The sequence below is a fragment of the Mustela nivalis genome (genome assembly GCF_964662115.1).
Source record: "Mustela nivalis genome assembly, chromosome: 8".
In the NCBI taxonomy this organism is placed as follows: Eukaryota; Metazoa; Chordata; class Mammalia; order Carnivora; family Mustelidae; genus Mustela; species Mustela nivalis.
Window position 1 is genome coordinate 133,619,233 of NC_139027.1, and position 12,727 is coordinate 133,631,959.

Consider the following 12,727-nt stretch of genomic DNA (forward strand, 5'->3'; position numbering starts at 1 on the left):
AGGGCTCTCAGCCTTCTCCTCTAGAGCTGGGCAGGGGCCTTTCAGGTATGTTTTCCCTATTCCTGCGAGTCCATGAGCTGGAGCAGAAGCTCCTGGGAAGGCGGGGGGGAGGGGCGCAGAGAGAAACCGGGTCCTTGTTTTTATGAACTTGGCCAGCCCGCCCGCTCCTTCCCACCTTCTTCCTCTCCCTCCCTCCTCACTTTGCAGATGTAGCTGGGGGCCCAGGGAGGGTGCAGGGTAGCTGGGCCGGCGTCTCCCTGCACCCCAGGAACAGGGCCGGCAAGTGGTCCCTCCACCGCCGAGCCCAGCACCGGGGACCCAGAACAGGGAGCCGGCTGCGGCCTGGGCTAGCCTGAGGACCGCACCTCATCGCCGGCTCGCCTGAAACCCAGGCCTTTTCCCTCTGACCCGAGCCGCCCGAGAAGCGCACCATCTGTCCTCAGGCTGAGAGGAGGGCAGGGCTGGCACCCCAGGCCACCCCCGCCCCCCCCCCCCAAGAACGTGCGTGGTTCATGGTAGGATTTCCCTGCCGACGCACGTGTGTGTGCTTATGGGACGATGGTCTAGCTTCATGCTGTGCTGCGGTTCCCGTTACACTTTTACACTGATTCTTATAACGCCCCAAGATTTTTACCTCATAGCCTTTGGCTAAGCATGGCACTTCTCTCCTGCGGTAGCCAGGCCGCGTCTCCGGCGGATTGCAGCTGCGTGTCCGTGGGCAGGTCCCTCGGCCTCCGGGAGCCTCAGACCGCTCAGCTGCTGGCTCACTGACTAGAGCACGACCAGGGACGTTCAGCCTGCCAGGGACCTGGCTCGGTGTTTGATGCAAGGGGATGAGGGCCTCCACCCAGGCAGTGGGAACAGAAAGGAAGAGAAAGACTCCAGCACTCTCCGAAGGACAGTTCTGAGTCTGAGCATCAGTAGACCTGACAAGCCAGCTCTGCCTGGACAGGAACGGAGTGACCCAGGACAGAGTGTCCAATTGTTCAGCGGGACGTGGGTATCATGGCGATGGAGACACAGAGCTAGGCCTGTGGCGGCACGCGCTGTCCTCGGCTGGTCAGTGCCCCAGAAGTGGGGGTGGGGTTGCTGCTTTTATCCCCATTGCGCGGGTGCGTGAGTTAAGGCACAGAGAGGTTCAGTAATTTACCCAAGATTACACAGTGGGGCATCTGGATATGAACGCACTTTCTTAACTCTGTCCTGCCTTGCCTTGGGAGAGAACTGTGATCTCGTCCCTCAGAGAGCCTGTGTCTCGTGGGAGACAATACAGGCAGTGACCAAATCCTAAGAAAATTCAGTATATAGTCATTTCGAAAGGGGGCCCTGGCTTGCTCTGAGGGAGCCAAGGACGGCCTCCGAGGAAGGGCCACGGTCGCTGGGACCGAATGACGAGGAAGTCCGGGTGAAGTTGGGAGGGGAGGGCCCGTGGGGCAGGACCACAGCAGGAAGTGCTGTGTGGCTTGGCCGAGAGGGAACAAAGGGGACAGTTAGGGGACATGAGGTCACAGCCAGGTTAGGCAGTGTCTCAGGCCACATGGAGGTGTTTTATACTATTCTGAGGGCAATGGGGAGCCATGGACAGGTTCATAGCAGGCGAGGGACCTGGTAAGACTGTTTCACTGGAGGGCCACCAGGCTCCTTTCCCCTTAGCTCGGGCTGGCGTCCGGGCTCGGCTGTGTTGTGTTGAGTCCTGAACAGTGTCCTGTGAGAACCGAGTGGGGCGAGTGGGACCATCTGAGCTCCCGGGCTCAGTTGGTAGGCGCGAGAGTCCTCAGCCTAGAAAGGTCGCAGGCCGTGCCCTGAGCTCGCCAGAGTCCCTACCTCCCTGGGCATCAGGCCCCCTGTCCAGTCGAAAGTGAGAACAGAGGCTCCAGGTGGGGGACCCAGGTCTCCTGGACGAATGTCTGGTTCCAGGGACCCCACCTGAGCAGACGCTGTCAACCCAGGTCAATGCAGAGGGCCCCTCGCTCCTAGAGATCTTCCTAGATGTGTGCAGGACTGGAAGTGTGAGACGGAGCTGGAGCCACAGGGCCTCGGAAGGGCCTTGGAAGGGCCCGGGAGACAATGTCAGCTGTCCCTGGGGCCCAGGCCCTGCACGGCCCCGTGGCCATCCCCGGCGCCCTGTGGACCACACCAGGCCTCCTTCTCTGCGCCGGTGCCTGGAGGCCCGGAGGGAGCAGCCCCGCTAATTTGTTTGTTTTGTTTTCCGTTGAGCCAAAACATCTTGTTCAGGAGGTGTCATTTTGATTCATTTTCTGGTGGATCAGAGTGTGATGTTTTCCAAGGAAATTTCTTTGGCTAATAGCAAAACCACTGGGGGCCAAGTCGCGACCCCCACACAGAGCCAGGCTGCCCAGGGGCTGCCCAGACTGCAACCCAGCCTGGCCCCTTCCTCAGCCGCCAGATGCCCAGGGGCAGCCCGGCTGTGTGTGGGAGCACGTCCACCGCCCTGACGCGGCAAGGAGTAGTGCGTGGGACCCGCAGGGGACTGCAGAGCCCACACCCGACCTAAAGGGGGATGGATTGTCTGGCTGCTCAACTACATTCTCCCTGGGATGACCCAATTTTCCTGTTTCGGAGAGAAAGCTAGACCTCGAAAGTCTTCTAAGAACCTTCTTCTTCTTCTTTTTTTTTTTTTTTAAGATTTTATTTATTCATTTGACAGAGAGAGAGAGAGATCACGAGTAGGCAGAGACAGAGGGGGGAAGCAGGCTCCTCGCTGAGCAGAGAGCCGATGCAGATGTGGGGCTCGATCCCAGGACCCTGAAATCATGACCTGAGCCGAAGGCAGAGGCTTAACCCACTGAGCCACCCAGGCACCCTAAACCTTCTGATGTCTAAAGTCAGCAGCAAATGCTTCTAAATGGTAAGCACAGTGGGGAAAACCTATGGCGCCTTGTGTCTAGCATCCTCCCCTGCTCTGGATATCAGGCTGACGGCTTGTAACTCCTTAGAGGCTTTTGGAAACAGGGAGAGCGAAGAGGCATCTTCTCCCCTTCTCTGTGCCGGCGCCAGCAGGCGACCCCCAGCCTGCAGTTTCTGTGAGCATCTACTACAGCCCCAACTATGAGAGCTCTAGTGAGCACATACATGAAGGGCCTTCTGCGCCCTGAGTCTGCTTCCCCCAACCAGCCCAGAGCGAGCTGTTGTTATCCCTGTTCATGGGGAAGGAACCTGAGGTTCAGAGGGGTCCATATACTCCCCCACGGTCACCGAGCGTCAGTGGCAAAGCCAGGATTTGATCCAACTTTGACTCTGTTCCGTGCGTCTTCCCCTTTCTCTTTCTAAGGCCCCAGACCCCTGCCTCAGTAGCCACGGTGGTGCACGCAAGATCCTTAGATCCAATCGGCCCTACCGAAGTATGCTCTTTGCCCAGCTTGGGGGATGTGTGTGTGTGTGTGTGTGTGTGTGTGTGTGAAACTGGAATGAGTTGCCAGCATTTAAAAACCACATTTCACAGAAGCATCTGTACTTGTCTTCTGTTGACAAAGCAGAGGTCAGGGCTCCTGAGCAGTATCCCTGCTGAGCCACCATCGAGCCCAAGCCACCACTGCTGGGTACCTGCCCCAGGGCCTTTGAGTTTCCTACCCCAGCGGAGCACATAGTAGGTGTTCAGTAACTATTCATCAGCAGATGCTCTTCAGGCTTCCGTGGCCCTTGATGGCCTCCCTGCTGATTTCCTGGGAGGCGGTCGCAGGCTGTGCTGAGCTGGGGTGACTGTCGGAGCCTGCCCGTCCCCCCTGCAGCTTGGGGCCGCCTCTTGGGTTTTCCTGGAGGTAATGGAGGCTGTGGGCGGAGCAGCCCTGCCCAGGCTGGCCTGTAGGAGTCAGCAGTGCCAGGCTCGGTGTCTCCTCCCCTCCAGCTCGCTGGCTCTGTGCACCCCCAGCTCCCTCCCCACCCAGTCCAGCAGAGGGAGGGAGGGAGGCTCTGGCTGGCCTGGACGCCTCCCCCTCCCTCTGCCCAATCCCCCTGGAGGGGTGACTCCCGGAAGGAGGGAAGGAGGCACGGCTTGGCTGGGGCTTTATCTGGCGGTGGAGGCTGAGCCAGGCACCAACACAAAGAAGGCAGAGGAGGCTCCAAGGCTCCTTCTCCCGGGCCCTGAACTGGCCTCTTCTTCTCCTTCTGTCCCGTCATCCCTCGCGGTGGAAATGCAACACGAGCAGATGGCAAATATTAACGCAACAATGGAGGGCTGCGTGGCGCCAGCCCCCCCCCCCGCCCTCCCCACCACACTGGCTCTCCGTGAGCTACATACTCACAGGTTCATGGATCTGCTTGACTCCGGATGTTTGGTGGCTTGTGTGCTGGGGAGGGACAGAGGGCTCCCGGCAGGCTGGTTTGAGAACCAGATTTTTTTTTTTTAAAGCATTACATTCTTGTTGAGATTAGTTCCTTTCAATGAGAAGGGGTTCCTATCTCATGGGGGGCCCTTCGTTGAAGCCCAAGTGGGAGCTTTCCAACTTCTCCCTGGGGGGTGGCACACGGCGTGCCCTCTCCAGCACCGCCACCACCAGCCTCGGTGTCCACCCCCAGCATCTCTGTGACCGCAGCATCCCTGGGGCTGGTAGACACCCTGCCCTTTGCACATGCTGTTCCCCTGCCTCGAATACCCTCCCTGGTAATGCTGATTCATTGCTCAAGGCCAAGTTCCCACACCTGGGAAGCTGCCCTTGCCCCGGCCACCCCAGGCAGCGTTCCTCTGGGCTCCCCGTTTCCTGTCCGTCCCCTGGTGTCCTAGTGGGGTGTCCTCTGTATCTTCCCCTGTCGTTCCCCCAGACAGAGTTTCTCAAGGGGAGGGACTGACTTGTCTTTGACTTAGTGGTAAGCAGCCGGAAGGGCCAGTGGGAGCCAGTACCCTACCTGCCGTGGCTGGGTTCCCCCCATGCCCACCTGTCACTCAGGTACTCTTACCGTGTCCACTGTACGGATGAGGAGACAGACTTGGGAGTTAGAACGCTGGACTTCGTTCCTTTGACTCTAGAGCCCTATGTTCTTCGTGCTTCAGGGGTTGATATCCAGACACTGGGGTCCGGTGACCCTAAGTGCAGCACTGGGTGCCGGGCAGGTGCCGTCAACGTCAGCCCAGAGCTACTGCTCAGAGTGGCCTGACCTTGGCCTTCTTTTAAAAAGGAAGGGTTGGGAATGCAGATTTTTATGTGCAGTCAGTTGATTCGGAAAACAAATCTGAGGCTCCGAGAAATCTCTGGGAACCTATTGGCCCCCAGGCCTCCTACAGAGCCTACCCAGGTGTGGGGTCAATGCCTGTTGGCTGAGGGAGTGGGAGTGTCCCCCTCATCCTTCCTAGATCCCCTCTCCCTGTTTCTGGTTATAAGGCACTGTCCCCGCCCCTCCCCAAGTGTAGACCAAACACCTGTGGTACTGAGAGGCGGGTAGTGGAAAGCACGGGTTCAGACCAGGGTTCCACAACCTTGAAACTACGGTCATTTGGGGCCAGATTGTTCTCTGCTGCGGGGCCATCCTGTGCATCGTATGATTTTAGCAGCGTCCCTGGTCTCTGCCCACCAGATGCCCCCATTTATGACCATCACAGTAGTCCAGAAATTGCAAAAGTCCCTGAAGGCAAAATTGCCCTGGGTTAGGAACCTTCTGCTGGCCCAGATGAAGGACAGTTCTCAGAGCCAGACGGTGGTATGTGGGGCTCATCATCATCGCCTCTTTGCTTTCTTGTGTTTCCTGTAAATACAGAAAATTTCCAAGATAATTTTTAAAAATATTATCATTATTATTTAATATTACTAATATTAAATAATATTTAATACTATTTATTAAATCATATATTTATTTATATACTGTAAATTTATTTATTATATAAAATTATATATAATATAAATTTATTAACACATATTTAATAAATATAATAAATATTAATATTATTATGTAATGTTATTTATTATTTTTAAAAATAAAATTTAAGAAATATTATTTATTTATTTATTTATTGGAGACAGAGCGAGAGAGAGCACAGATGAACCAGGGGGAAGGGCAGAGGCAGAGGGAGAAGCAGACTCCCCGCTAGCAGGGAGCCCAGTTCCCGGGACCCTGGGATCATGACCGGAGCCGAAGGCACTTAACTGACTGAGCCACCCCAGCACCCCCCAAAATAGGAGTTTAAAAATGTGAAAGCATGGGTTCTAGCGCCCAACAAGTTGCTCATCAGCTCCGTAGCCTTGGAACAGGGTCTTACCTTTCCCTTCTATGAAATAGGGGAGCAGGGCTCAAACCTGGAATCGGGGTGAGGGTTTCAGTGTGCAGGATTCCCTCTTCACTCAGTAAGCTTTTGTCAGGCCCTTGCTCGGGCGGGAGCACTGTTTGAGTGATGAGGCTCGTAACTCACTAGGGGAGGAGCCAGGGAGGACCCCCGCAGGGCAGGTGCTGTGCTGGGTGCTCCCTACTGAACTCCGGCCTCAGTTCCTGCTTGCTGTAGAGAGGTGGGCGGCCATCCCTGGCCCATTTTATAGAGGAGCTACTGAGGCAGGGAGAGGTAGAGCTGCTCACCCAGAATCAGGCAGAGGAAGAGGGAAGAGAAGCAGCCAGATGCCCCCGGCCATCCTGCCCCAGAGCACCCGCAGGCTTGCACACCACCTCTGGGAATGGGGATCCACGTGTATGGCCCTCAGCTGCCCTGTGAGTCTGTGCTGCTGGGGCCCATTCTGTAGAAACTTCCTTTTGAACCACTGGTGGTTCCACAGCCCCTCTTCCCCGGGGCCAGACACCCTCACTCATGCCAGGACCACAGCTCACCTGGCCGAGGTGGCAACTCAGAGGGGGACAGGCACCAGGAGCCTGTGGGGGTCCCCCTCTGAGTCCCCACCACTTTGAACACACCGGTGGCCATACTGGCCACACGTGGAGAGGTCAGCCCCTGTCAGGCTCCGTGTCCCTCTGGGTCCCCATCTCTGAAGTGCATCTGCCTGTCTCTGCCTCTTTCCGTGAGTCTCTGGGCTTCTGTCTGTCTCCTTGAGTCACACGCACCACACAAAACTTCACCAAGCCCCCTACCCTCCCTCCCTCTCACCTCATCCTCCCCTCAGGGGTCTCACAAGGGCCCCTCCCTCCTCAGATGGAAAGAGGGGTGGAGTGGAGGGACCCCAGGGCTGAGTCTGGTTCTGCGTCCACTGACTGGGCTGCACCACGGACACCACCGCCCCCTCAGAGCCCCCGGCATCCTTGGGGACATAGGTGTACCAGGAGAGGGGGGTCCCACGGTGACGCATGCTACAGGGAGCCCTAGTGAGTACAGCTGTGACTTGAGTGCCCACGGACGATGGAATGACCAGACTGGGTCCCCGCTTAGGCTCAAGTTCTCCCCAGAAAGTGAAGCTTCCCGGGCAGGTGCTCTTAGCAGATAGAGCTCAAGAGGGCTGCCTGCCCCCGACCCGTGCATGTGACAGAGAAGGAGCGAGCCGTTAGCAGAGTGGCTGCCAAGGAGAGGGTGGACTGGCTTGGCGCTGGGTTGCTCGGCGCCCCCAGGCAAGGTCGGGCTGGCAGAGGGCGGGCAGCCGCCACAGGCCATCCTGGTTCCGAGGGAACGCGACACACGCAGGCCAGCCCTCGGTGAGCAGAAACTGTGTGTGATGCCTGCAGCTGGGGTTGGGGCTTCTGGAGGAAGTGTGATCCCTTTGATGCCCAAGGAGCCTGGGAAGCTCTTGAACTTGCCTGTGTTCATGGTCAGCTTTCTTCTGGGAAAATAAACCACGTCTCATTAAGCAGTAAATTTGTCCAGGTGCCTGTTTCGGCTGATACCATCACACCTGGTCTTGCTGCCAGACCTAAAGTCAAGGCCAAAGTTCCCGTTACTTGGAGAGTCCTAATAATTAACCTAGAACCTCAGTCAGAAGGGGGTAATGCTGGCTTTTAGATGTAGTGAGGAGCTGGAGCAGGGAGGGCTGGTTCCAGGCCTGGATGTTGCTGAACGCTGGTAGGGAGGTGCCCCCTGGGGCCTGGGTTGGGGGTCTCAGCGGTCACCCTCTCTTCCCCTCCTGTGATTGGCAGATCTTCTCTGGCTTGCATCTGGCTCCAGAGGCCTCAGGCGATTCTCCAGGAGTGGTTTGGAGGGAGTGGCCAGGAGCGACTCAGATAGCATCAGTCATTGGTTTGAGAGAAATGGGAGGCCACGGCCAGGGGCAGCTCTTGGGGCTGGCTGCCAGCGTGTCCGTACCTGGTGTGGCCTCCGGTAACTTGTCAGTGACCAGCAGGCATTTATTGAGTATCTACTGTGAGCCAGCTGCCGTGATTGATAAATGAGCCCTGCCTTTCAGTGGCCGGGAGAGGCCCCCACGCTTATTAATTTTTGAGGCCCCTTTTTATTAAAAATCAGAGCAGTACCAGCATGGGTTCCCACCACCGTGATTTAGTTTAAATGTTCATGTTTTGAAACTGAATGCATTTAATACCAAAAATGTAATGTTATGAAATTGTCCGCTTGGGCTCTTTCTAAGCTACTGACGGTATTTAAAAAGAATATGAATCCCGGGACCATAGTCATAATGACATTAGTCGGGAACTGTTGGGCACTTACTGCTTTCTGGTTACGTGGGCCTAACACCCTGCGAAGGAGAAACCATTATTAACCCTGTTACCAGGTGAGAAAACTGAGGCACAGAGAGGGTAACTTGGCCGAGATCACACAGCTAGGCAGGGGGGGCCACTGCTGTCCGAGGGATGTGGGAGTGGGACAGTTTCTTGTGCTGGATGGAGGGACTGGCTCTTGGCGCTGGTACGTCCATGGTGGGGGGCTTTGGAGACCACTTCAGAGCAAATCCAAGGCCCTCTGTGACCCCCGCCCCCCCATCCCCGCCTTCACGCACATCCTTGCTCCCCAAGCAGTGAGCCACTTGGGAGGAACTGGGCACATGGTAGACTTGACCCCTGTATCCCCAGGAGACCCCAGAAAGGGAGCTCAGCCTCCACCTAAACCCAGTTTCTGGTTTTCTTGAAAGCGTGTTGGGATGGGTGCTCGGGGGGTGGGCACATGGTATTCTCTGTCCCCTGGGTTTTTGCTCTGGAGCTGGCCCTGCCCATCCCCCTCTGTGCTGAGGCACACACAGGCCTCTTCCTCCCCCCACATTCCCCTGTTAGCCATCCTGGGCTGCTCCAGAACCCCAGCCCCTGGGCCAGACTTAACTCCTTTGAGGCCAGACCTCCACGGACCTCCCCTTGGTTCTTCTGTTCTCACACATTCCTTTCCTCATTCAGCAAGTACTTAGCCACCCACCTGTGCGAGCTTTCGGTCTTTCAGATCCTCAGGACCCAAGGAGGACAGAGAATATTCCTGCCCTCCAGCAGCTGACCCCCTAGGGCCCCAGGGGACAGAGAAGATCAAGAAGCAGTAGGTAGGGAGTGGGCCAAGGGTAGGAGGTGGTCAGGGAAGGCCTCCCTGAGAGGGTGACTGGAGCAGGGGTTGCATTGGAGGAGGTAGGAAAGGGGGGGTGCGCCGGTGCCTCGGGCAGCTGCGGGAGCTGTGAGATCTGAGAAGGCGGCCCTCGGGAGCCAGAGGCAAAGGTGGAGCGAGCAGAGAGATCGGACCTGGGCCCGGGGCTGTGACTCAGCTCTAGAGGGTTCCAGATGGCTGGCCTGGGGGCCAGAGTGGAAGCTGGGAGGTCTGAGCCGCTGGGATGGTCCAGGAGAGATGCGGATGGTCTGGACCAGGGTGGAGCAGGGTGGGGTTGAGGAAACAGGGTCCATTCCTCCTGTGTGTGTGTGTGTGTGTGCGCGCGCGTGGTTGGGCAGGGGGCACGGTGTTTAATTGCAGATTAAATTGTAAATTGTAGATTCACAGGCAGTTAAGAAATAATACAGAGAAATCCCTTAGGCACTTGGCCCATTTCTCCCCGGTGGTAACACTTTGCAAAACTGTAGTAAAGTATCCTGGCCAGGTCTTAACATTGAAACAGTTGGTTCTCTACAGTTGTATTGGTTCTGTACGTTTTTACATTATTAGCTGGGTGCCTGGCTCTGCCTCTGCGGTCAGGCTGGGGAATATCTCCAACATGACAGGGGTCCCGCGCTGTCCTTTCATGACCGCCTTCCCCTCTGCTCTGTCCCCGGCAACCACGGATCTGCCCCCCGTTTCTCAAATTTTGCGATTTGAAAAACGTCCTATACACGGAATCCCGCACCGGGGGAGTTCCATTCCAGGCCTGGCTTCTCTCACTCAGCATCATTCCCCGGAGATTCGTCCAAGTCGCTGTGTGGTTCGCGAGTCTGTGTGGCTGTGTTTGCCGGTGGAGACCGGGTTGGAGATGCGAGTGTGGGGTTCAGGCCTAGAGGTGTCCCGCTGTGGAGCCGTGGCCTTGACCTTGAGGCTGAATGAGGCCACCCAGGGAGGCAGAGGGGCTCCAGGCTGAGGACTGAGAGTGAACTGATTCAGCCTCGAAATGCACCAGGCACAGGGATGCGGCCAGCCCCGCACAGACAGATGGACAGACAGACCGATAAAGTCCCTGCAGGTGGGGAAGGGCTGTCTCAGGGCTGGGTGGCAGGAGGCGGCGTGGCAGAGGGCGTGCGCTTAGGAACTCTCCCTTACCCCACTTTGTCCCTTCGCCACCAGAATGCTGGGCTCTTCAGCTCAGAGTTTTAGACCAGAGTTTCCACGAGTCCTGAAGCACATGGGAAAACAGCGACGCGTTGCCTCTCAGATGAGACGGCGTCCCTTGCACAGTGACTGACATCTCACAGCCTCTGTCCTCCGGGAATATGATTTCTTTGACCAAGGGCTGGGGCTGGGGGTGGTGAGCGAGTGTTTGCTCGTGGTCTCTGGCGCAGCGACCCGGCTGGGGTTTGGAGAGACCCTGAACGCACTCCTGTCACCATCTTCTCCCCTCCGGGTCCCTGTCCCCAACCTTCCTGGTGTGCCTCCCTCTCGGCCGGGGCCCGTCTTTCCCTCTCCTCTTCCGTCTTCCTTCCGTGCGTCTCCCCCGCCCCCCCCCCTTCCCTCACTTCCCCTCCTGCTCTTGCCCTCCATCCATTTCTGCTTTTCCTCAGGCTCCCCTATCTCGTTTCCATGTCTCTCTCTCTCTCTCTCTCTCTCTCTGGGGTGTGTCTCTGTCCCCCTCCGGCTCTCCCTCTCCTTCCCCGTCTCCAGTGACCTCCTGCTCTCCCCATCGCGAACCCTCCTTTCTCTCTCTCTCTCACAGGCCTTAAAAATCATCCCTTGTCACTCTCAGGGGGCCCAGTGGGTAAAATGTCTTAATCAGACCAGGAAAGCACAGGGGCTGGCGGAGGGCGGTGGCGGGGGGCGGAGTGGCGCAAGCTCCTGGAAAAGGGCTTCCTGAGGCGAGCGCTGGGGCCTCAGGAATAGCAACATTGATGTGGTGGCCGCAGCCCAGGCTGCCTGCTCGGAGGAGGCAGGCCCAGCCGAGGTTTGTAGGCCCAGAATAAAACTCTGAGAGCCCCTGGGTCTGAAGGAAGGGTGGCTTGAGAGGAGGGTCGCAAGGCTGCCCGGGTGCGCGGGACAGGGGACAGTCTGGGCGGTGGCTGTGAGGCAGGCTCCTTCGGCTGGCAGGAGGTGGCCGCCTAGCCCTCGGGGAAGAGTCTTTCTCCCCGCTGGGCAGGGGCATGGGGCAGGCATGGAGGCGGCTTCCTGACACCTGCTGCTTCGGGTGGATGCCTCTGTTCTTGCCCTCATGGCTTGATTATTTGATGGAGAACAGCTCCCCCCGTTAGGGACCCTGACCCAATGCTTGCTCCTGTCTGTTCGCGTTCTGCTTCCCGGAGCTGTTGGTGCTATTTTCAACATTCTTTTATGGACCAACCACCTTTGAGGCCGGCTGACAAAACCTCCAAGGAGTCTATTGGTGACCAGCATCAGAGTGAGAGCTGTACGGCGCCCTCACGACAGAGGCCAGCTGGGGCCTCGGCCAGATGTTGACCGAGGCCGTGGACACTCGTCGGGAGCTGGGCCACTGCTGGTTGGCATCCAGGCATGACTGGGCCTCCGGGCATGGCCGGGCCTCTGGTGGGGAGTCGAGAACCTGACAAGGCGGCTGCAGGACTGAGCAGACCCCTGGGAGGGGGCGGCTGGTCTGATGCTCTGGGCTGGGAAGGAAACTTCTTTCCTTGCTCTCTGCCAAGAGGGGGTCAGTCCTGGCTCTGCCCAAATCCAACCGCCGCTGTCCCCGCCCCCCTCAAATTCACCACCGCTCCTGCTGCCACCCTCTGCCCCCCTGGGGGTGTCTCCCCAGCCAAGGGTGCTGACCCCAGGCTCCCCAAGGAGTCAAACGTGAGTGACCCTGCTGAGGTGTGAACACCCACCTGGGAGCCCAGAGATCCTGGGACCGGCTGCAGCAGTTGGTTAAAGCTTTTTCAGAATTTCCAGGCAGGGACAACAGAGCATTCGACAGAGTATGACTGCACGGGCAGGGGGAGGTGGGGAGGGTGACCCAGCCACGAGGCTGTCCCCGTGTGTCTGTCACCTGCAGACGTCACACCCTGAGTGAGGTTCCAAGCCGGCTGGGTCTCACTTCCCACACCTGCGCAATGGGATTGAGAGTTCGAGCCTCTGCAAGGGGTCGTCGTGAGCCGTGATTTCAAGTCGCGGAAGGTGTAGCGGCTTTTACGGTTCCTGGTGACACTGGGGTCATTATTTAACAGCTCTTCTCTGGGTCGTTGGCTCCGTGTTTTGCAGATGCTGCCATGGACACGCCTTATTTATTTATTTTTAAATGACCTTTCTGTATCGGATGATTTTAGACCTGCAGAAAGC

The 12,727-nt window shown here is 57.5% G+C and overlaps 1 protein-coding gene and 1 long non-coding RNA gene across 4 annotated transcripts in view; one reads left to right on the top strand and one right to left on the bottom strand.

The window, feature by feature from the left end:
* Nucleotides 1-12,727, top strand: part of BCAS4 (breast carcinoma amplified sequence 4) — a 55,761-nt gene that overhangs the window by 33,344 nt on the left and 9,690 nt on the right. The gene's annotated exons all lie outside the window — the stretch shown is intronic.
* On the bottom strand, nt 2,677-8,448 carry LOC309871679. 2 transcript variants are annotated; one of them, XR_014315430.1, is made up of 4 exons: nt 7,990-8,448; nt 7,681-7,793; nt 4,915-5,697; nt 2,677-4,336 (listed from the first exon to the last, which is right to left on the bottom strand). It is a non-coding gene; the product is annotated as an uncharacterized lncRNA (long non-coding RNA). The 2 variants fall into 2 exon arrangements; XR_014315431.1 differs by having other exon boundaries at nt 2,677-5,697.